This window comes from Anastrepha obliqua, chromosome 2, assembly GCF_027943255.1.
Source record: "Anastrepha obliqua isolate idAnaObli1 chromosome 2, idAnaObli1_1.0, whole genome shotgun sequence".
NCBI lineage: Eukaryota > Metazoa > Arthropoda > Insecta > Diptera > Tephritidae > Anastrepha > Anastrepha obliqua.
In genome coordinates, this window is record NC_072893.1 from 20,129,124 (window position 1) to 20,152,944 (window position 23,821).

At 37.3% G+C, this 23,821-nt stretch overlaps 1 protein-coding gene across 1 annotated transcript in view; it reads right to left on the reverse strand.

Moving 5' to 3' along the window:
- Positions 1 to 23,821, reverse strand: part of LOC129239505 (ras-related protein Rab-27A) — a 116,569-nt gene that overhangs the window by 59,338 nt on the left and 33,410 nt on the right. The gene's annotated exons all lie outside the window — the stretch shown is intronic.

Below are 23,821 nucleotides of genomic sequence, written 5' to 3' on the forward strand. Positions count from 1 at the left end.
TTTGAATCCGAATATTCATTGGTGGATAATTCTCGACCGAATAGACCACGTCCAGCAAGAAGCATTGAGAATATAGCGGCAGTAGCAGAGAGTGTACGTGAAAACCGCGATGAATCGATTCGGCACCGTTCTCAGCAACTTGGACTGTCGTATGGAACAACTTGGTCAATTTTACGGAAGGATCTTCATTTAAAAGCATACAAAATACAGCTCGTACAAGAACTAAAGCCAAATGACCTTCCTGCACGTCACCGTTTTGCTTATTGGGCTCTTGAAAAGATTGAAGAAGATCCGCTGTTTTCGAGCAAAATTTTGTTCAGCGATGAGGCGCATTTCTGGCTCAATGGTTACGTCAATAAGCAAAATTGCCGTATTTGGGATGAAGAGGAACCAGAACAGGTTCAAGAGCTACCTTTACACCCAGAGAAAACAACGGTCTGGTGTGGTTTATGGGCTGGTGGAATCATCGGTCCATATTTTTTCAAAAATGATGATGGCCGCAACGTAACTGTGAATGGTGCTCGCTACCGTACCATGATATCGGACTTTTTGCTACCTGAAATTGAATTTAATGATCTCTACGACATTTGGTTTCAACAAGACGGAGCCACTTGCCATACAGCTCGTGAAACAATGACTTTATTGAGAAGTCATTTCGGAGAGCAGCTGATTTCACGTTTAGGACCTGTGAGTTGGCCACCAAGATCTCGTGATATTACACCTTTGGACTTTTTTCTTTGGGGATTCGTAAAGTCCAAAGTCTATGCTGATAAACCAGCTACGATTGAAGCTCTGGAAGCCAACATTACGCGTGTTATTCACGACATACCAGTCGAAATGCTCGAACGAGTGATTGAAAATTAGACCTTCAGAATGGACCACCTTAAGCGTAGTTGCGGCCAACATTTGAATGAAGTCATATTCAAAAAGTAAATGTCAAAGAATGTCCTTTCAAATGATAAATAAAGGTTTTGAACATAATTTACATTTTTGTTTTTTTTTAACTATTGAAAAAAGCACCTCATGATTGATCACCCGTTAGTAGCCAGCGATGGGCAATACTTTCAATGATTCACTTGTAACCATTTTTTGAGAATAAAGTTGTATTTTCATCAAAAAAACATCGAGAACTTAGTTGCGCACCTAAAATTTATCTTAGTTTGCAAGTCTTTAATATTAGCACAAATGTACAATACACTTACATATGCATACGTGCATATGTGTATAAATTTTGTTGTGCGTGTAAAGCGTGCAAACATAAAATGTAGTTAAATCTGCCGTAATGGGAAAAGCTCTGCGCAGATAAATTCTTTTTATTGCCACGGAAACAATATTTCTGCTTGACTTAGTTTGGAAAATGTACATACATACATACATTGAAATTATTTCCACAATTTAGATTCAATTTCTGGCGAATTTTCTTCCTTCTGAATACATGCAGCAGGAATGCATAAGACTATCCATATATACAGGGCATCTTATCCACTCATATCATTTGGATTCTATATTTCTTTTACTTTAACAGCTAAAATATCATTTGCGATGCGTAGGAAATTTATTTTATGGTTAGACAAATTTATTTTATGGTAGACCAAATACTTAGGCCACTTTTAAGCTGAGTGAAGTTGGGTACTATTAAGGGGTTAGGTGGGTTTGAAAATTTCAAAAAATCGAATTTTGTTTTTTTGTCTCATTAAATAGTACAGTATGTTTAAAATACTCTCCTAAAATTTTAAGTCGATCCGAGTAAAATTCTAAGAGATAGACTCTTCAGAAGTTCCGCCCATTTGGCCACGTCAGTTGAGCGCTTCGCAGGTATACGTGTTTATCTCAAAACTCCATTTTTTGAGTCGGTGGACAAGATATCTCGAAAAGTTATGAAGCGATTGAGTTCAAATTTTGTACAAATCTTTGAAATAACATTATCTAGTTATTGAACGAATGATTTTTTTTTTGTTAATTATAACAATTTTTTTTTAGCCAATGTATGTCGAAAATTTCACTAAAAAATGTGTTTTTTGGTTCAAAGCCTGTCATAAATTCAAATTTGGATTTTTTTTTTCCTTCGTACAACAACGAGATTTATCCATGTACTAACGAAATCCGTTTGGTTTTCTGATTTTAGATGAACCAATAATGAGCTATGCTGTCCACGGCAAGAGCATTTTTTTTGAGACGTCAAGGAAGATGACTTACCAACGGCTGAGTTTTCGAAATTTTTAAATAAAAATCTCACAAAATACTGTTTATATATGTATCTTAGATACAGTGAATTGCTGAAATAAAATATATGATTTTATATACTAAAAAAAATAGTCAAAATCTTCTTTTTTTCAACCTCTGAAACCCACCTAACCCCTTAAGCACAGACGAAAGTCGAATGAGCAGCAGAAACTGTGATGACTATTGAACGCCCTGAGCAGTGTTTTGGCTCTATTAAGCTATTATTTTTTGTGGGACACTACTAAGTATACGTGTACGCTCACCATTTGAGGCGATTCATGAGTTGACAGATGAAATCGTAGTTGCCATTGGTGAGTTAAGTACCGAAATTGAGAAACTGCACTGAGGTACTGGCTTGATAGAGAAATTGGCTTGACTGTAAGCCAGTCGTGGTAGTCATTTGAATTAAAATGTATTCCCTGCTGAAAGGCAAAGTTGATTCGTAGTGCAGCAGTGGAGCAGTACTCTCTTCCACGGAGAGCGTTGGATCTTCTTCCAGCAAGATTCCGCTCCAGCGCATAAAGCAAAAATCACTCAGCAGTGGCTAAAAAACCATATTTCTGGGTTCATAGCCGCAGAAGATTGGCCGTCTGGAAGTCCAGATCCGATTCTATTGGACTACAGTTTGTGGTCAGAGTTGGAGAACATGGACTGTCGAGGACCTTACAGAAATTTCGAGAGTCTCAAACAATCTTTGGTGAAATTCCTATTAATTTCGGGAGCAGAAGTGCGTTTCTGGCGCTTATTTTCTTAATAATTTTGAGATTTATTCAAATTTTTTTCAAATTTATTGAAAATTTTGTGTAGCGATTTTTAGTGTCTAATTTGTCTAATTTTAACATCTGAAAGGTGTTTTTTTTTAATTTGGTAGAGTAAACTGTAATTTATAGAAAAGATTTTTTTATGCACAAGTTGAATGAATTCTTCTGCAAAATGCTGGGGATGATTGAAATGTTTCTTTTTATGGAATTTGATATATCTTTAATGGTTTTCCTTCACTTCGTAAATTAAATTAAATTAAATTATTTGTCTTTCCTCTAAAGTATGATTTCTACCCATATTTTAAACAACTTCTCGTATTTTCTTGCATTCATTAAGTGAAAACTACCGAAACCACCAACTGACAGAAAATTACTAACAGAATGAATGTTGAATTCTACCAACAGCAACGCGCTTTTGTGGGAGTAAAGGTGCCTTTGCGATTACCAGAGAATGTTCATTAACATTCCCTGCTATTACGTTTTCAAATTCCGAATACTATTTATGTGATTCAAATTCAAGCCAGCTCATGTTTATAGCGGTTTGCATTCATAACATTTTTTGAGATGTTGAATTATTGAAGTGAAAACTTCTTTAGAATCGTTGGGAGTGATTTGAGACTCGATGAAACGAAAAAGCGACACTAAAAAGAGACACACATATAGATCTTATAGTATGTCGCCTGCGAGAGAATGAGATAGAACACAGTTATACAGCATTCCCTATTCTCCGTCTCCTCTTTGTGCGGTGCTTCGTAGCCTCCGCACTCTTGGCTACGAAGCGTTATATGTTGATATACGTATATGTGTGTGGCTGCGTACTGCTGAGCCACGCTAGTATAGTGAGTATTGTAACATGTATACTACACTGCCTATTACTTGCTTTGGTGTTTAGTTCAAGCGTCATACGTATGTATGTTTGTATGTATGCTAGTACGTATATGTGCGCGCCTGCGTATTACGGAGCCACGGTGAGCGAGAAGGCATTATGTATACCTATACTACACCACCTAATACTTGCTTAGACCAAGCGTCCTACGAATGTTTGTGTGTATGTTGGTATGTCTGTGTAATAGATTCGTTACGACGCTCATAATAGCAACCGCGTGTGCTGTATTGCGCCCGTATTTTTATATTCGTAAATATTTTCATTTTTAAATATTTACCGCAATTATGCCGAAAAATAATGAAGAAAAGTGTCGTGAATATCGACAGAAAAAACAATTGACGCGGTATTTCAAAGATATGTTGACAACATCGAAACCAAAGCATTTGTATCATATTTTAGCTATCATAAGCCACTCGTATCATTTGTTGAAATTGAAAACATTGAGGATGAATAATAATAAAATGAAGAAAATAAAATATGAACTTTATAGCAATATTATAATGAACCTATAATTATCCCGCTCCTAATGCTGCTTTCGTCTCATTCTCTCTCAGTTTGATTGGTATTTTTTCTTTGAAAAGACAGCTAATTTTTTATATATATTATAAAATGAGTGTTTGTATTTATTTTAATATTTTACTACATAATTTTATCCTCTTTCTGAAAAGTTAATAAAAAATTGAAAAAGAAAGTCGATGTAATTCAATTTTTTACAACATAATTTTATCCCCCTTCTAAAAAGGTAGTAAAAAATATAAAAAAGTTTATTCCCTTTCTGAAAAGGTAGTAAAAAATTTGAAAAAAAATCGAACTAATCCATAATTTTATCCCCTCTCTGAAAAGGTAGTAAAAATTTGGAAAAAAGTGGATTTAATTCAAGTTTTTACTACATAAATTTACTCCCTTTCTGAAAAGGTAGTAAAAAATGAAAAAAGGCCATGCAATTGAATATTTTACCACAGAAATTTATTCGCTTTCTGAAAAGATAGTAAAAAATTGAAAAAAGACGATGTAGTTTAATTTTTTACAACATAATTTTATCCCCCTTCTAAAAAGGTAGTAAAAAATATAAAAAAGTTTATTCCCTTTCTGAAAAGGTAGTAAAAAATTTGAAAAAAAATCGAACTAATCCATAATTTTATCCCCTCTCTGAAAAGGTAGTAAAAATTTGGAAAAAAGTGGATTTAATTCAAGTTTTTACTACATAAATTTACTCCCTTTCTGAAAAGGTAGTAAAAAATGAAAAAAGGCCATGCAATTGAATATTTTACCACAGAAATTTATTCCCTTTCTGAAAAGATAGTAAAAAATTGAAAAAAGGCGATGTAGTTTAATTTTTTACAACATAATTTTATCCCCTTTCTGAAAAGGCGATGTAATTTAATTTTTTACTACAGAAATTTATTCCCTTTCTGAAAAGGTAGTAAAAATTTGGAAACACGTCTATGTATTTCAATTTTTTACTACATAAGTTTATCGCTATGCCTCTTATGCCCCTTTCCGCTTACTTCCAAATTGCACCCATGGATTAAGTCGCATCCGAAATCAAACTTGTCAAATTTTACACAACCTTTTATTACTGAATAATGTGTTATAGAATTATCGGCACCATTCAAAATACTACCAACGAATTGTTTAGTATTTTCTGAGAGCTAAAACCAATTTTTTTTTTGGAAAAAATTTTTTTAATTTTTTTTTTGAAAAAAAAATTTTTAATTTTTTTTGGAAACATTAATTAATTAATTTTAATTTTTTTTTTTTTTTATTGTGTTTTTAATTTTTTTTTTATCAAACTATTGACCATTGACCATATTTTATACTAATTCCATTGCAATTATTGTAAAATTTTTGCATCATTCAAATCATTTTGTAAATATTTCTTTAATCAGCAATAAACTTTCAAATGAAAGACTAAGCAAATAAATATTTGCCGAATTGATTCTACTTGTTTGTTTTTGTTATATCATATAATACATACATACACATAATGCCATTCAAGTTCAATTTAATTCAACAATCTCGCTCTCTCTGCTGACTTTTACTTGCATCAATAATTTTCCGAACTTCAATCATTTGCCAACTCAGGCATTTATTTTCAGCCTTTCTAAGAAATTATTTATACGAGCGATACAAGGCTTGAAAACACGTGCATGCACTTGTATAATAAATACATAGATTTTTCCGCATACATTTAGAGCTTAATGCCCCTTAAATACCAAAGCTTAAGCAACAATCCATTAAGCATAAATATGTATAAGTAGAGGTAGCATTAAGTCTTGCACAAGTACTTAAGCTAACGGGGGAAAATGAAGTATTCGAGTTTAAGTATTCGACTACCCAGCATGTCAAAGTTGTCGACTTGGTTGGATTGCAACCAAAGCTGAACCAAACCACTTTTGAACTTGATTTTGTCTCCACCAAGCAAAAGTTGCGTATAAAGAGTGATCAATTTATGAAAGGGTATCGGATTTAAATTGAAATAAAAAACACGAAAATTCAAATTGATTTGGCAATCATAAATAATTTTTGTGTAGCGCCATTCTTGATATTTATTTTTTAAAGATATTCCCTTTCAAACGTTGGCTCCAACTGCGCCGTAATCCAGCCATCCGGTTTTTCAATGACTGAACTTGAATGGCTTCGGATTGCTCTTCAGCCCAAATATGGCAATGTTGCTTCAACGCTGAACACCATAAATTGGTCTGAGCGCGCCTTGAACACTTTTCACAGAGCGTCGATTTTCGTAATACAATTGCACGATTTGTAAACGTTGTTGAGGCGTAAGTCTTTCCATGATAAAATTTCAATGAATACTGAAACAAATTATGTAATTACTTTGACAATATTTTTCCGGATTGGGGGACTATACGCTCCCGCCTACACTTGCCATTGTAACGTTCACGACCCTCCTACCCTCAAGGGAAGAGTGGGAACGGGACGATGTAAGACAGGGCGAGTCTATCCATATATACACAGATGGCTCAAAGCTCGCGGGCAGGGTGGGCGGAGGTGTATATTCCAAGCATCTGGGGATATCCTTCAGTTTTTGGCTCCCCGATTGCTGTAGGGTCTTTCAGGCCGAACTAATGAAAGCCGCGACATTGGTGCAGTGTAATGCGGTATCTGGAAATGACATCTACACTTTCGCTGACAGCTAGGCGGCGATAAAATCCCTCACAAAACAGTCGACAACCTCCGAGGTGGCCATGAAACGCCACACATCTTTTAACGAGATGGCTGAGTCATTTCATCTAAAGGTAACATGGGTTCCTGGCCATCACGACATTGAGGGGAACTGCAGAGTCGATGAACTAGTGAGAATCGGCACCAAGTTGACCGATGAGTACATAAACAATGACATAGGGATACCCTTACAAACATGTAAGCTAGTTATCCTTCAAGAAATCGTAAGGAAAGCAAACGAAAGATGGCGTAATGAAGCCACCTGCAAAACCGGCCGTCTACTGTGACCGACTCTCAATGCTAAACGCACAGAATCTTTGCTAAGCCAAAATAAACACAGTCTTAGCAGACTGATTTCAGTCATAACGGGGCACTGCCTAATAGATAGATAGGATGGGTTTGCAAGCACATGACTTCTGTAGAAGTTGCCTTGATGAGGAAGAGGAAGAGACAATCTTGCACCTTCTGTGCCATTGACCTGCTCTATCCAGACGGAGATTTGCCATTCTAGGCAGGCAATTTTTTAACGAATTGGAAGATCTCAGTTCTGCAAAAATAGGAAGTATTCTAAAATTTTTGAAAAGCACTCACTGGTTTTAAGAGAAATAGGGAAAACTCCCCTTCGACATCACAATGGGATATGAGCCTAAGTGTGTCCCACAGGACAACCGCTTCAACCTAACCTAAAATAATCTTGACAATAGTCACACGTGATTTGTCAAAAAAAAAACCCCTATAAGAAAAAGTACAGATTTCATCCAATTTACATTTGGTCGCCGTAGCCGAATGGGTTGGTGCGTGACTACTATTCGGAATTCAGAGAGAGAACGTAGGTTTGAATCTCGGTGAAAGACCAAAATGAAAAAAAAGTTTTTTCTAATAGCGGTCGCCCCTCGGCAGGCAATGGCAAACCTCCGAGTGCATTTCTGCCATGAAAAAGTTCCTCATACAAATATCTGCCGTTCGGAGTCGACACTGTAGGTCCCTCCATTTGAGGAATAACAACAAGACGCACACCACAAATAGGAGGAGGAGATGGGCCAAACACCCAAAAAGGGAGTACGCGCCAATTATAAAGACTTGTATAGGGTTTTCCAATAACAGGTGTTATTTTGAATAGCCCGCTATTTCGGTAGATGTCACTTTTGAAGCTGTCATTTTTTGATATTCGACAAGTAAAAACTACGCCATTAATCAAAATGGAACGATACTCGCTTAAACAACGCACTGAAATCATTAAAATTCACTATAAAAATGGTGAAAATTTTGCAGAGACGGTTCGTAAGACTCGAACATTTTTGGGCCATCGTGAAGCACCTTGTCGGACCGCATTACAGAAATTGGTGAAAAAATTCGAGCTGCTGGGACCAGTTAGTGATGTGAAGAAAAAACCCGTGTACGTCGCTCAAGTACAGCCAAAAATATTGCTGTTGTAGCCGAAAGTGTTGAAGAAAACCCAGGTTTGTCCACTCCTCGTCGTTCTTTGGAGTTGGACATTCCACAAACGTCATTACACCGTATTTTGCATAAAGATTTGGGTCTTAAGGCCTATAAAGTCCAGTTAACGCGAGAACTCAAGTCGACCGATCATAAACAACGTCGTGTCTTTGCTGATTGGGTCGTTGAAATGCATGAAAATGATCCGGAGTTTCATCGAAAAATCATCTTGAGTGATGTGGCTCATTTCCACCTCGGTGGGGCTCAGAAAATCCAAGAGTTATTGTTGAGAGGCCTCTCTATCCTCTATCCGGCGAAATCATTGGACCTTACTTTCTCGAAAATGGAGCTGGAGCAACAGTTAGGGTGAATGGATTGCGCTATCGAGAGATGATTAACGATTTTTTATGGCCGGAATTGAATGGTATTTATCTAGACAAAGTTTATCTTCAACAACACGGCGCTACGTGCCACACAAGCAACGAAACCATTGATATTTTACTGGAATAACACCTCTTATTGGAAAACCCTTTACATATACAATGTGATAAAATATGTAATTTTTTCTTTCAAATTGTTTTAAGTTTATCCATTTATTTTGTATGAGATTTAAATTTGTATGGAAGGTTCCACGCCCCCTCTACCAATACCTACCACTTTTCACCATAAGCCATGTATTGACAATTTGTGTAACTGTACCAAACGTCATTATCTTAGCTTTTGTTCTTACGGAAAAAAGCGATTTGGAAACTTCAGTTTATGGGGGGAGGTGGCACACCCTCTCTACTCATACCTACAATTTTTCACAAGAATGATAGAGAGGATTGTGCCTTCCGAATTCGCCGTGTTGTAAGAGTCCATCAATAAACAAACAAAAGAAAGGGGAATTATTTGTTTGTGAAGAAGAAGATTAGGCCAAAGCAATGGAAACAACCAAATCAAGAAATTATGCGCACCGACGCATACAAGGTAAAATTTGCTTTTTGAATCGGCTATAAAAAAAACTAATCAATATTTTTTCAAACTTTTTTTTTATTTTGAAGATTGAACATTGCCATTCATGAATGAAAAATAATATCGTTCAAATGACTGCCACGACTGGCTTTACAGTGGGCCATTTGATCAACCCAATTTTTAAGCACATTTTCGATTGTTTGGGCTTCAATTTGATGAATGGCAACCTCGATTTCGTGTTTTAAAACATCAATCGTCTCTGGATGGTTCGCATAGCATTTGTGCTTAACGGCTTCTCACAAAAAATAGTCCAACGGGCTTAAATCACAGCTCCGAGGCGACCAATTGATATCGGAATTTCGGCTGATTATTCGGTTTTCAAAAACGGTAGCCAAAAGTTCGAGTGTAACTTTGGCAGTGTGACAAGTTGGACCGTCCTATTGAAACCGAATGTCGTCCATGTCATCCTCTTCACTTTTTGGAAACAAAAACTCGTTGAGCATGTCACGGTAACGTCGCCATTTACTGTAACCGCAGAAGAAGAAGACGACTCACCACTTTGGAAATAGATTTTCAATATTTCCCAATTTTGCTCAAGCGTATAGCGTCCCATTTCGTAAATGTCAAACCTTTAAGTAAATTATGAACACATTTTACATGTCATTTCTATTACCATTCTCAAAAAAATAGGTGGTTCAAAAGCAAACGCTATATGGCCCACCCTGTATTAGGATAAATGGAAGATATTCTAAACCATATTCCGATTCAGCTCATTAAAAGTCGTTAGAAAAATGTTGTCTGATTCTTGTTTTTGACGTTAAAGGGTCCCGGTGATTTAGAGCTCGAAAATTTAGGGTATTTTCAAGAATTTGTTTTTTTACAATAAAAAAAAGATAAACGATATTTAAATTTTTAGGCTTTTTATTTAACTTCTTTTACATACAAAAAGAAAAAAAAATTTTTTTGACCCTCTCGAAAAATTGGACCTGGACGTTGATGTCTTTTTCAAATTATTCATCTGTATGACTGTCGCTATGTCTCGCTACTAGAATAAAAAATCGACAAAATGGCGCGATTTTGAACTTGACACGGCAAAAATCGCTTTTTTCAATTTTTTAATCAAAAAAATACGCAATAATTGAAATAATAATATGATTCTAGTACGGGCGATAGCCATTGATGTGGTGAAGAACATATTCAAATTTCAGATGATTCGGTAGAATATTTTTTTTTTTTTGACAACACCAGGCCGAAAAAAGTCGTTTTGAGATAAATGAGTTTAAAGTTTGATGTACATGAGCGGTCAGACCGCTCTCTACGTAGTTAATGGCTATAATATTGGGAATTTCTGCATGAAAATTTCACAGTATATTCCTAAGATACTATACTTTCGTAATATCGAAAAAACAAAAAATTCATTTTTTTGAAATTTCTAGACCACCGGGTCCCCTTAATCACATTTTTCGGCCTATATAATCTTGTAACTTAATTTGACGTTCTCGAAAATTTCGATAGCTGTAGTTAGTCAAGCACTAAAGCCTCTAAGAACTCTTTTCAAAATCACGTAGTATTAATTTTTAAATTCATTACAAAGTTGCACATTTGATTTGTCCTAAAGCAGGCAAATTTTGTTTATTGGGTTGCTATTGGCTGTTGCGTGTGTTTACATAGCCTTTGAGTAGTAGCCAAGTATACCGTTTTTTGTTACATTGTTAGGTTTTCTTTTTTCAACCAACCAGCTTTTTCCCTTTTCCGCGCAGTGTAACAAAAATAAAAGCAAATAAAAGCAAATTCTGAAAAGTTTTTTTATGATTAAGTTTTATGTTGATTGAACCTCGGCAACAAGTTTTCAAGAAAACTTGCCACTCAAAAAGTAAAAGTGGCGAATTTTGCATTAAAATTTTGCCACACGCATTCGCTGAATATGAGACGTAAAAAGAGGTAAAGTTAACAAAGAAGCTTACAAACAGGCAATATTTTATTTACTATGCACTTGCAAATTGTCGTTTTCACAAAATTTCCATTAAACAAGTATACTTTTAAAATATAAAATGGTATTAAAGTTACACGCATCTCCTTTACCCAATGTAACCACTCTCGGCTGACTTAGATGATGATGATTTAAAAAGGCGTAAATAAATGGAGTTTACATACATACGAGTAAGTCATACGCATGATTTTTTGTTGTCGCTCCGCTTCGTTCTACAGCATTGATGCTAAGAGTGCACTCGTGTAAAATACAGAGTGTTTCCATGTAACCATTTTGGCATAACCACCGTTTTTTTTTTTTTTTTTGTTGCCAGAGTTCGTGTATGTTCGCGTTATTGTACTTGTTGTCGTTAGTTGTGTGGAGGAGGAGTTAGGAGGCTGTTTAATACTGCAATAAATGTGTACTTATACATACACACGCATGAATGTTTGTTGAATAGCTAAGGCGCGTAAATTATATGGCATTTCATTTGCTGAGCAAAACGAACGAAAGTAGAAAAGCCTTGTCCTCGCGTTAATAAAACTTTTAAGCTAAATGCTTAGAAGAGTAAAGTTTTTATTGGACCAGCTTATATTAATGACGTATTGAAAACAGCAACGTAAAGTGGCATTAGTGCAATCCGAGTAAGCCTATAATATTTATAATATTAAATACGAAGTCGAGCTTTACATTCTAATTTATAGTGCAAGTTTATGCATTTTTTCCACATGGAAGTTTTTGTTACTAAATAATTGTTTAATACCACACTTTCGCGGATGTTTGCTTTTAGAAAAATGTGAAATTGTGCAATTTTCACGCAATTGAGGCGATAAGCGCTTATGCGTTTCTAAATTCATGGCAATGCCAGTTTAAAATCGAAATATTGGCATCGAAAAAATTTGTTTGACTTTCAGAACCCAGATTGACATTGCTATTTTCGAAAAGCTCAAATTCTACAGATATATAAAATTGGATTTTAAAGGTGAAGATTGAAGACTGTTACCTCATCTAGCTTCCAACGGACCCATTTCGTGGTCTAAGTGGCATCGCTGTCTCTATGTGCGATGCGGCTGCAAAACCTAATCTAACTTACCTCATCTAAAAAGTAAAGGGTGATTTTTTAGCTATTATCTTTTTAAACAGTTGGTTTAAACAGCTGACGCACGTTTCGTGTTTTGTTTCACTGTCAAAAATCTTCGGCTTGGTCTATAATTTAACCATGAATCGTCTTATAAACGAACAACGCTTGCAAATCATTGAATTTTACCATAAAAATGCGTGTTCTGTTAAGAAAGTTTAAGATCTACTTTTTTATCGAAAAATTGTGTTCAGCGATGAAGCTCATTTTTGGATAAATGGGACGTAAATAAGCAGAATTGTCGATTTTGGAGTGAAGATCAGCCAGAAGAATTGCAAGAGCTACCAATGTATCCAGAAAATGTCACAGTTTGGTGCGGTTTATGGGCTGGAGGTATCATTGGGCCGTACTTCTTCAAAGATGCTGCGAATCGTGACGTAACTGTGAATGGTGAGCGCTACCGTGAAATGATATCCAACTTTTTTTTGCCCAAAATGCAAGAGCTTGACTTGTATGACATGTGGTTTGAGCAAGACGGTGCCACATGCCACACAGCACGCGTAACAATGGACTTGTTGAGAGGCGAGTTCGGTGAACATTTTGTTTCACGTTCGGGACCTGTCAATTGACCACCCAGATCGTGCGATATAACGCCTTTAGATTATTTTTTGTGGGGCTATGTTAAAGCTCATGTCTTAAAGCATTTATATGTGAGATACCGGCCGAAACATTGGAAAGAGTATGCCAAAATTGGACTAAGCAAATGCACCATTTGAAGCGCAGTCGCGGTCAACATTTGCATGAAATAGTCTTTAAACATTAAATTATATGGACTGTACTATCGATTCAAATAAAAATTTCATGAATTTTTCTAAATTTTAGGTGTGTTTTTTGAAAAACTTTCCTATAGCTCTTAAAAAATCACCCTTAGAAGACAAGATAGTTATTCCAACACACCAACTTGGCTTTCGCAAAAATCACTACACAATCGACCAATCTCACAGGGTTGTTAGAACCATAGAGTGTGCGACAGAGGAAAATAAAGTTTGCGCAGCAGTGTTCCTTGACGTCCCGCAGGCGTTTGTCAAAATTTGGCATACGGGCTGACTCCACAAACTAAAATTGATTTTGCCCAGAAATTATTGCGAAATCCTTTCTTCCTACCTTGATGGTCGATACTTTCGTGTCAAACTTGACAACGCCTATTCTTCATTACATAAAGTAAGCGCAGGGGTACCTCTAGGAAGCAGCCTAGGCCCTCTCCTAACCTCTTATATACGTAAGACTTACCGGTCCACGAGCAACACGTTACCGCAACCTTTGCATATGACACGGCTCTCCTAGCAGTTAAAGAATTAATCGAGACTACAACGACGAAATTGCAATCAGCGGTGAATTCTATTGCAACATGAGCCAAAAAATGGAGTATCAAATTAAATAATTCAAAATCAGTGCACATTGTATTCGGCCTAAAAAAACAGTACATCAACAAGGCAAAATATCTTGGAATAACCCTTGATGATAAACTGCGTTGGAAGGCGCATGTCAAGAAAAAGTGTGAAGAGCTGGAATAACAAACAAACACCTTCTTTATGTAATTGGCAGAATAATCAAATCCTTAATCAAATCTGGTCTGGACGTATAGCATTCAGCTATGGGGATGCTCAAATCGAATCTATCGCGACTATTATGCAACGATTCCAAAATAAAGTGTTGTGTAACATCGTCAACGCTCCATATTGTGAGAAAAAACTCGACCTCCATCGTGATCTTGGTATGCTGCTTGTCACTGACGTGGCGAAAAACTGTGCCACGGCTCACAGACAACGTCTAAGTACACATGTCAACGCTGAAGCATTGGCTTTGCTCCAGCTAAATACTCATCATCGGCGGCTCAAGCGTAAAACAGTGTTAGACCAGGTGGGCACACAGTAGCAGCTGTACCCAAAATATTTATACATTCATAATGAGTTTCTGAATATTGAGGCATCTTAGTTTTTCCTTACTTTAATATATATGTTCAATAAAAATTGCTCGTTAGTAGCTTTATTTTATTGTACTAGTTGTGATTTCTACTTTATTCTGTTTATACTTTAAAAGGCGTTAATAGAAAAAATAAAATTTAAAAAATATCAATTTATAATATCCAAATATTTTTTTTTTTTGCTTTTAATTTGTTCAAATTTAATTTAATTGCCTCAAATGTTATGAATTTAACAACAATCTAAACAATGGAATACTATATGTAAACAAAGCACAAATTTTCGACAAAAGTGCCTAAGGCGAATTAATCAGTTGTTCCACTCGTTTTCTATAGATAGGTCTAGGGCATGATTCGATAATAAAAGGTTTGCTCAGTAAGCAGCTTTCTCATTCCCTCTTGACAAATCAGCTCCCTTAGCAAGACACTGGGTTGCTAACTCTAGAAAATTTGAGTAAAAGTAAAATTTGTAGAAAAAACATTTCATTTTCAAAATGGACCACTTACGAGCAACAACCCGCTAAAGAGTTTTTATCGGTATGTCAAGGACTATGGTAGTATGACATGGAATACATACCGCTTAAGTCAGGACATGATAGAGTATTTGACGTAATCCAAGATCAATGAGTGGAGAATTTACAAAGCTTTATTTCTTGTGATGTGTTGATTTAGAAGGAATTCATGTTTTGCAAAGAGCTAGCATTTCCCAAAGAGTTACGGCAGGGAGAATAATTGGATAGTCCCAACGCGATCGATAACATTTCAGACCTCCTTATAAAGAGTTGGGATTGACGGAACTCGTTTCCAATGAGCTCACCTTCCCATGGATGGATGAAGTGTCCAGTTGAGGCTTAGCAAAGCACGGTAACAGCATGAAAAAGCTCCTCATAAAAACCATCTACCAGAATCGGCTTAAAACTATAGGTCCTTCCATTTGTGGAACAACATCAAGAATGCGCTACAAATAGGAGGAGGATCTTGGCCAAACAACTAACAGAAGTGAACGTGACAATTATTTATTATTTTTTACAAAATAGTTTCATATTGGCGAAGCTTCACAACTTCGTGATCGGTTTTAAATTTAATAATTGATTCACAAAATAAAATCTTGGATTAAGCGAAATAATTTCTTGGCCATTTTCGCTAGTAACTTCTATTTGTACCATTATTTACATTCAAAAATTAATTAAAATTTATTTTTTAAACCTTTCGCAGTTAGTTTCCATTTAAGTAAGAAAATACTTTTGACGTGATAACGTCTTATACTTCGATTTAACAGGCTGCACGCACGAAAAAATGTGTCGTTACCTTGCTCATTAGTGTTACATTGCTCATTGCCGTTACCTTGCTCATTAGTGTTACCTTGCTCATTGCCGTTACCTTGCTCATGTGTCGTTACCTTGCTCATTGCCGTTACCTTGAAAGAACTGCAAGCGAAAGCGCGGAACGAACGACAAAGCAAACAAAGCAAACGAACGGCAACGTTCGACATCTTGCTCTCTCCTACTTAAGTGAGCGTATATGTGTATGTATATGCGCATATGTACATATATAAATTCACGTATTTGTATTTGCATATGCTTTCTTATTGATTATTATTAATTTGATTTACTTGAAGAATTTAAAATAAAACCAAGTTTGTTAATAATACCTGCTGTTTTAATGTTATTATTATTTTTTGACGTGATAACGTCTTATAATTCTATGTAGTCGGCTGCACGCACCAAAAAATGTTATGTTATGTTATGTTATGTTATGTTATGTTATGTTATGTTATGTTATGTTATGTTATGTTATGTTATGTTATGTTATGTTATGTTATGTTATGTTATGTTATGTTATGTTATGTTATGTTATGTTATGTTATGTTATGTTATGTTATGTTATGTTATGTTATGTTATGTTATGTTATGTTATGTTATGTTATGTTATGTTATGTTATGTTATGTTATGTTATGTTATGTTATGTTATGTTATGTTATGTTATGTTATGTTATGTTATGTTACGTTATGTTCTGTTATGTTATGTTATGTTATGTTATGTTATGTTATGTTATGTTATGTTATGTTATGTTATGTTAATGTTAACTCATTCTCTATATCCATACAAAATATCTATCAAACAAATAAAATTAAAATTTTCTTTTGAAAAATGCAACCATTCAATCAGTATTTTCTTATGACGTTATCACGTTAAACTATCGTCAGTAAACCGACTTTACAGACAACCTCTTTTTTTCTACCATTTTTACGAAAAAGGATTTAATTTGCTCCACTTTATTTACCTTCTTAAATACAACCTTTGTAAGGGAGTGTCAAAAATCGAATGTGACTAGTGAGCAAACCTTTATTAATTGAATTATGGGCCTTGGGTATGACCTTCTCTTTGGAAAATTTTGAAAGAAAAAAAAAACGATCGCCGTGTTATTAATCAACAGGAAAACTTGAAATTACTATTCAAGTGCTGTCATTGAAACTAATAATCACATTCTCTAACCGCTTTCACTCCGTTATTCTATTTTCTGCGTAACCTTGGAAATCATTCACTTCGCTCAATCGTGTTTATGTGAGGTTGGAACTTTCCTACTTTGCTACTTTGCTGCTTTGCTGATACTATTACCGTGTTGCAGCTGCTGCTAATGCCAGCATCTTAAAAGTTCTTTTTGTTTTGCAAACAACAACAACCAGCTGAGCGTGCACGTATAACGAATATAGCCTTTTGTTCGCCGTTGCCATGAAATTGAATTCATTCACTCGATCTGCTGGCCTTTGCTACTAACACACATTGGCATACACACATGCATGCATGCATGCATACATACATACATACACACGCTAATATATAATACATAGACAATGAATACTAAGCAGACCCTGTGGAAAACAATTTTTTTTTTTGGTGGAGACATTTTTAAATTACGATTTTCATTGCTTTGAGGTGCGTTATGCCGGGTTTTTAAAGATAACCCCTATGATAAGTCAAATATACTAAGGTGCAGAAAAATAACAATTTTTATTTAGAGAAAAAACGAGAAAACGGGAAAACATGCAGTTTATTTCAGTCTACAATAATAGTTCAAAGGAAATGTATTTATTTGCTCAATTATTAAAGGCGGTCGCCTTGGACATGAAACATCGAAATTATATACAATTTTGCCAATATTCAACGGACCCATCTGGCAACCCTGTATCTTTTTACAGAGACGTCAGATCGCTTAATGACATACCGCGTTGGAAGCGTCAGTCCCAGCAGATTTTTACTATGGAACAGTACATGCCACGCGAGCGCTCCCAAATGGTTAAAATTTACATTCAACAAAAGAAGTCAATTGTGAAAACTCAACGTGCGTATAAAAAATTAAATAATGTGAAAAGTGCGCCTTCTAAGAACGCCATTAAACGTTTGTACGAAAGTTTTTCGACTGGTGATGCTCTTTCTAATCCATAGAGGCCAAATCCAAACTGACCAAGACGTCGCCAAGGACATCCCAAAATCGCCGTTCTCAGCAGTTGGGCATTGCTCGGACCACTTCACAACGAATTATCCGCATTGATTTGCATTTATTCCCGTATAAGATTCAATTGACGCAAAGATTGTTGCCTGCGGACAAGCCTCGTCGATTGGAATGGGCCCAAAGAGTCATCGAAAAACACATGGGTCCATCGAATATGGGCAACCCTGTTTGTATACCTAGTCTTGCCATAAACGCTGTGACGACGAGAACAAATTCGCAGAAAAAGTTCCGTTATTTTTGCTTTTGTTCCTATGCATTGTCTACTCATAAATTATACTCAGTTTCCTGACAAATTTTGCTTGTTAAGCTGGAAGCTAAAGAAAATCGCATTGCGATGATTGCATTGCAAAAGTAGGGTAAAAGAACGAGGGAGATTTACGAATTGTTGGACAAACTTAATATGTCGAGAATGTTTGTTTACTGCACGATCAATCGTTTTCCCAAACTTCTGAAGTGACAGACAGAAAAAGACGTAGCTGTCCTTGCGTGGTTCGAACCAGTGCAGTCATAAAACCGTTCGAGAAAGATTTTGCAGAAATCCACTTAGAAAGCACAAAATCAGGGAAATGAATGTATCGACCAGATTCATGTCAAGACTAATTAGAGATGATCTCTTTCCATGATATGATCTCAACATGAAAGCCTTCCGTCGTTGAACTGATCATCTTTTGACAATGGGCTTGAAAAAAAATTTGATTCGACAGATCTGCAATTAGCTTCGTGGGTAGCGCGCGATCAACGGCCATGAAAATATTCCTTTCCCAAATGACAAAATTTTCACTGTTGAAGAAGTTTTTAATAAGCAAAACTGCATACATTTGCTAAAACTTCTAAAGATGCAAAAAATGTCGTACTAAGGGTTTAGCGTGGCCACCAGCCATCCTCCGTAATGGTTTGGTGGGGAGTGTCTTTTGACGGCGTTCCATCTTTTCATTTCTGCGAAAAAGAGGTTAAGACCGAGGCAAAAGTGTATCAGAAGAATGTCTTAAAAGGCGTGGTGAAGAAATTGAGCAGCACTCTCTTCAACGGAGAGCCTGGGAATGTCAGCAAGATTCCGCTCCAGCCCATAGGGCAAAAATCAAACAGCAGTGGCTAAAAAACAATATTCCTGGGTTCATAGCCACAGAATGGGTGGCCGTCTGGAAGTCCAGATCCGAGTCCATTGGACCACTGTTTGTGGTGAGAATTGGAGAAAATGGCAGCGACGTCAATATCCATGGAAACTGTGCATGCTGCAATAGCTGAATGGCCGAATTGTTTGATGGCTTGTGAAAAAGCAAATTATGCCCATTTGAATGAAATTTTAATATAATATTTGCATGATTAAATAAAACTAACTTCATTAAAAAAAGGATTATAATTTCATATCTATAACGAATTTAATTAATGCATGGGTGTCGAGCTATTTTTTCCAATTTTATATGTATTTTGATGTTGTTCCACAAATCAAGGGACCTACATTTTTGAGCCAACTCTGAACGCCAACTTCTTCTATCATTGGCCGTTTCGTACCCGAGATTTTGAACCCTGGTATTTCCAAATAGTAGTAATGCACCTACTCATTCGACTACGGTGGCCAACATAAGAATTATTGAAGTTTAATAGTAATGGGCATCACTTCCTTCTTCAAGGCCTCGATCTTTCAAGTGCAGAGGAGGCCTTCCTCTTCATTTGCAACCGTCAGCTGGTACCGCATCGAATACTTTCAGAGCCGGAGCGTTTGTATCCATTCGGACGACATGACCCAGCCAACGTAGCCGTTGGATCTCTATTCGCTGCGCTATGTCTACGTCGTCGTACAGCTCATACAGCTCATCCTTCCAACGCCTGCGATATTCGCCATTGCCAACATGCAAAGGTCCAAAAATCTTACGCAGAATCTTTCTCTCGAACACTCCAAGCGACGCTTCATCGGATGTTGTCATCGTCCAAGCTTCTGCGCCATACGTCAGGACGGGCATGATGAGAGTCTTGTAGAGTGTTAGTTTTGTTCGTCGAGAGAGGACTTTACTGCTCAGTTGCCTACTTAGTCCAAAGTAGCACTTGTTGGCAAGAGAGATTCTACGTTGGATTTCAAGGCTGACATTGTTGTCGGTGTTAATGCTGGTTCCTAAGTATACGAAGTCCTTAACAACCTCGACATCATAACTGTCAACAGTGACGTGGGTGCCGATACGCGAGTGCGCCGACTGTTGGTTTGATGACAGGAGGTACTTCGTTTTGTCCTGGCTCACCTGGCTTTGCCTCTTTATCCAGTTCGGAGAAGGCAGAACTAACAGCGCGGTTGTTAAGGCCGATGATATCGATATCATCGGCATACGCCAACAATTGTACGCTCTTATAAAAAATTGTGCCTGAGCGATTAAGTTCTGCGGCTCATACGATCCTTTCCAACATCAGGTTAAAGAAGTCACACGACAGCGAGTCACCCTGTCTGAAACTTCGTTTGGTATCAAACGGCTCGGAGAGGTCCTTCCCAATTCTGACGGCGCTGCTGGTGTTGAGCAACGTCATCTTGCATAGTCGTATTAGTTTTGCGGGGATACCAAATTCAGACATCGCGGCATACAGGAAACTCCTTTCCGTACTGTCGAATGCAGCTTTGAAGTCGACGAAAAGATGGTATGTGTCGATTCTCCTTTCATGGGTCTTTTCCAAGATTTGGCGTATTGTGTATATTTAGTCGATGGTAGACTTTCCAGTTCTAAAGCCACACTGATAAGGTCCAATCAGTTGGTTGACGGTGGGCTTCAGCCTTTCACACAATACGATCGCTAGAACCTTATAGGCGATATTTAGAAGACTAATCCCGCGGTAATTGGCACAGATTGCAGAATCGCCCTTCTTATGGATTGGGCAGAACACACTCTATTTCCAATCCGCATGTATGCTTTCATCCAACCATATTTTGTATAGGAACTGATGCATGCACCTTACCAGCTCCTCGCCACCATGTTAGATTAGCTCAGGCGACAGTCCGTCGGCCCCCGCGGCTTTGTTGTTCTTTAGACGCATTATCGCTATTCTCACTTCGTCATGGTTGGGTACGTCAGATGTACTTCGTCGACGATTAGGGTATTGGGATCTTCACATTCTCTGTGACATGCGCAACTATTTAACAGGTTCGAGAAGTGGTCCCTCTATAATTTAAGTATGCTCTGGATGCCAGTCACCAGATCACCATCTTTGTTCTTACATAAACACGTTCCGGTCTTGAAAGCTTCTGTGAGCCGCGCTAACTTTCTGGTTGTATATTCGGGCGTTTTTCCTCTTGGCCAGTATCTCAAGCTTCTCGCTCTCACCTAATTCGGCTTCTCGTTTCTTCTTTCTAATAATACGTCTCTCTATTTTTTTCAACTCTCGGTAGCGATCCCATATAGCTCGTGCTGCAGCCGAAGGCAGTGTGGTCCTACAGATGGTCCTTTCTTTCTGCAGTAGCATGACGTTTCTCGTCGTACCAATTGTTTTTTCGGACTCGTCAAAATCCGATTTCTTCTTCGGCGGCGGTACGTAGAGAACGAGAAATGCTGTTCCATTGTAAGTGAGAGTCGAGTGGCGAATTTTCTGGCTGTCTGTTGTGATTGCAGATTTTTGATGTTGAACATTCTTTGCGTAGTTTGACGTACGTTTTTTGCTGCACAGAGGCGTGTGCGCAGTTTTGCTGCAACAAGGTAATGAAGCGTGTCTTCCATCTATCACAACATGATCGATCTGGTTTCGCGTTTTCCGATCAGGGAATAGCCAGGTAGCTTGGTGGATCTTTTTATGCTGGAATCTGGTGCTGCAGACTACCATTTTTCGGGCCCTGGCGAAATCGATCAGCCTCTGTCCGTTACCGGATATTTCGTTGTGTAGGCTGAATTTTCTGACTGTGGGACCAAAAATTCCCTCCTTGCCCACGCTGGCGTTGAAGTCACCAAGCATGATTTTCATGTCGTGGCGGCTGCAGCGCTCATAGGAACGTTCCCGGCGCACATAGAAGGAATCTTTGCTCCCATCGTCCTTCTCTTCCGTCGAGGCGTGGGCGCAAATGAACGAGATGTTAAGAAATCGGGATTTGATGCGGATTATTGCGAGGCGCTCGTTCACCAGAGTGAACGACAGTACTTGGCGACGAAATCTCTCTCCCACAACAAATGCGACACCGAATTCGCGCTCCTTTACATGGCAGCTGTAGTAGACGTCGCAAGGTCCAATGCTTTTCTTGCCTTGCCCCCCCATCGCATCTCTTGAATGGAAGTGATGTCAGTCTTTACTTTCACGAGGACATCAAGCAGCCGGGCAAAGGCACTTTCCCCATTAAGGGACCAGACATGTCAGGTGCGTGCCCTCAAATCGTAGTCCTTAGTTAGTTTGCAGGGGTCGTTATTAGTATAGGAAGTTCTCATCAGAGGCTTTGTACATCTTTTCATTGGGGGAGATTTTTAAGTGGCGGGTGCCAAACCCAACGCACAACCTGCTATCCTGGGATGCTTCGCAATTAATGAGATCATGTGCCATAAATAGTGGAAATGTTTATCCTTTCGAATAAATAAACAAACTGAAAAAAATGGCTTCTTTTAATTTTTAATTTTTTTTTTTTAAAGTCAACCGTCAATGGACCATCCTTTATGTGTGCATTTCTATTTATATATTTATATATATATATGTATTTTTTTTTTTTTTGTAGTTATGGCTGCGTTGAAAAATTGAATTACAGCGGCAATAGGAAGCAAAGCACAGCGTCTACTCTCCGAACTATTGACACTCTTCACATACACACACACTTACACACAACTACACCTGTCTACATACTTATATTGTTGTGTTTCTTTCATACTTAAATATGCACATTGTACGCTTGTTAGTGCCCGATTGTTGAAGCTCCTTGGGCGGCTGCCGCATGCCTTTAACTGTCTTGGTCTGATTCCTTTCCCGCAATTCCATTTGGTTTAATTCCAGCGGTGTCCAACAGCAGGAGCAGCACTTACTGTTATGGTCTTTTTTCTACTTACTTCCTTCTTCCGTGCTTCCGTTATACTCTTACACATACTCGTGCACATATAATAAATTGTTTATTTTTGTGCTTAATACTTCTTATTTGTTTTGCGTTCATTTACAACTTTATTGTTTGGCAGTAGTGATGTCCTGGATAACAGTAAAAGCACACAGGTTCTCAATTACATCAAATTGTCCATCGAGGGATTATTTTAATCTGCGTCAACGCTGCAAGTGCTTCAAAGTAGTTTTATGTGCACATAAAAACAGATAAAGGTAAGGATCACTTGGAAAAGGATTGAGATGACCTTGGATTAAAAAAATGAGAGACCTACGGCACGTGAAACTTAAGAAAATTCAACATATGAAATTTATTTGCATACCAGCTGTAGAATTTTGCGTTATTGTACAACTCGGGGCTGCTTTTTGCATTTAAAGTTGGCTTTGCTTCAAATAAAAATGGAAAAGCGCGAAAAAATTTATGGTTTGAATGCTGCCATCTGAGAAATTATCATTTCAAAACTTTCTATTGCGTAGGGTAACCAGATATAGCTATGATATTTTTCCAATTATTAAGTTTGAACAGCTGTTCAAGTTACCAGTAACACCCAGCTGTCAAAATATTCAGCAAAGTTTGCCATTTCATCATGCATCGCTTCACGCTTGCCGAATGTGTGGAAGCTTTTAGAAAATATTGTTGAAATTTCTGCTCAGTAGTAAATACAAGGTCTGGATTTTGGACAATAAATCTTCTCATCTCACATCTTCCCGAAATTATTACTACTTCAGAAGCAAACACAATCCACCAGTGTTCCACGAAGTATGGCTAAATAGACTGTTTGATGCGCGTTATTGCA